The sequence below is a fragment of the Mus pahari genome, chromosome 12 (assembly GCF_900095145.1).
Source record: "Mus pahari chromosome 12, PAHARI_EIJ_v1.1, whole genome shotgun sequence".
Taxonomy (NCBI): domain Eukaryota; kingdom Metazoa; phylum Chordata; class Mammalia; order Rodentia; family Muridae; genus Mus; species Mus pahari.
In genome coordinates this window covers 18412800-18414011 of record NC_034601.1, presented here as the reverse complement: position 1 = coordinate 18414011, position 1212 = coordinate 18412800, and the positions used below count along the sequence as shown (strand labels likewise).

The window sequence follows — 1212 nt, the reverse complement described above, 5'->3', positions numbered from 1 at the left end:
AGATCTTGTTACGGATGGTTGTGAGCCACCATGTGGTTGCTGGGATTTGAACTCCGGACCTTCGGAAGAGCAGTCGGGTGCTCTTACCCACTGAGTCATCTCTCCAGCCCCTATTTATTTGTTTTGTACATGTGAGTGTACGTGTGTACGTGTGTACGTGTGTGTTTGTGTGTGTGTGTGTGTGTGTGTGTGAGAGAGAGAGAGAGAGAGAGAGAGAGAGAGAGAGAGAGAGAGAATGAAAGTATGAACATGCCATGTATGTAGAGGTCAGAGGCCAAGCTTGGCTGTCAGTCCCCATTTTCCATTTTATTTGATGCAGGGTCTTTCTTATTTATCTCTGTTCTGCATGCTCTAGTCCCCGTTCTGGAAGTTTCTATGTTTCCACCTTCAACCTCCCCGTCGGGTGCATCCAGCTTTACATGGGTTTTGGCGATCTGAACTGAGGCTGTCAGGTTTTCATGGCAAGTGCTGTTGCTAATCACCACCTCCTTAGCCTCAAAATGCAATTAAAAATGGTTTGCATTTACAGTTGGTCAGCTCCTTAGATACAGAGCCCACGGGCACAGAGGCCCAGTTGTACTCTGCCAGTCAGAGTCTAGTTACTGATGGCCACACCTCACTGACTGTGCTTATGTATACTGCAAAACTCCATTACTTAGATACCGGAGAACTAGAAAGGCAAATGAGCAAAGAGAAGACATTGGAATACTGTGCAGATCGCAATTGGGAGAAGCAGCTAACATCCTAAAAAGAAAGAAAAATGAAGTTGGAAAGGAGCCATGAGCAGAGATTGGAATAGCCGAGGCCCAGAACGGTAAGGGTGTTGTCCCCCGGAGAGGAGGAGCTACGTGTGGCTTGGGTGGAGGGCAGCTAGTGTATGCAAGTGCTTCTTGAGGGGCTGATGAGTTTGGCTCTGGGAGTTAATTTTGAATTTGGTTCATTTGAAATCGTCAGGTGTCTTACATTTAGTTTTTCTCCTAGATGTGGGAACTGGTTCATTCTTCAGTTTCTTGACAAGTTTCTGGATTGTTGTCTGCCAGCAATAGCCTGACAGAACTCTCATGAAAGCCACTTCAGGTGTAACTCAAGAAAGCAAGGTTGAGCCGGGCGTGGTGGCGCACACCTTTAGTCCCAGCACTCAGAGGGCAGAGGCAGGCGGATTTCTGAATTCGAGGCCAGCCTGGTCTGCAAAGTGAGTTCCAGGACAGCCAG

General features: G+C 47.7%; 1 pseudogene; it reads right to left on the bottom strand.

Moving 5' to 3' along the window:
- LOC110330026 overlaps positions 1-1212 on the bottom strand; it is an 8690-nt pseudogene that overhangs the window by 2120 nt on the left and 5358 nt on the right.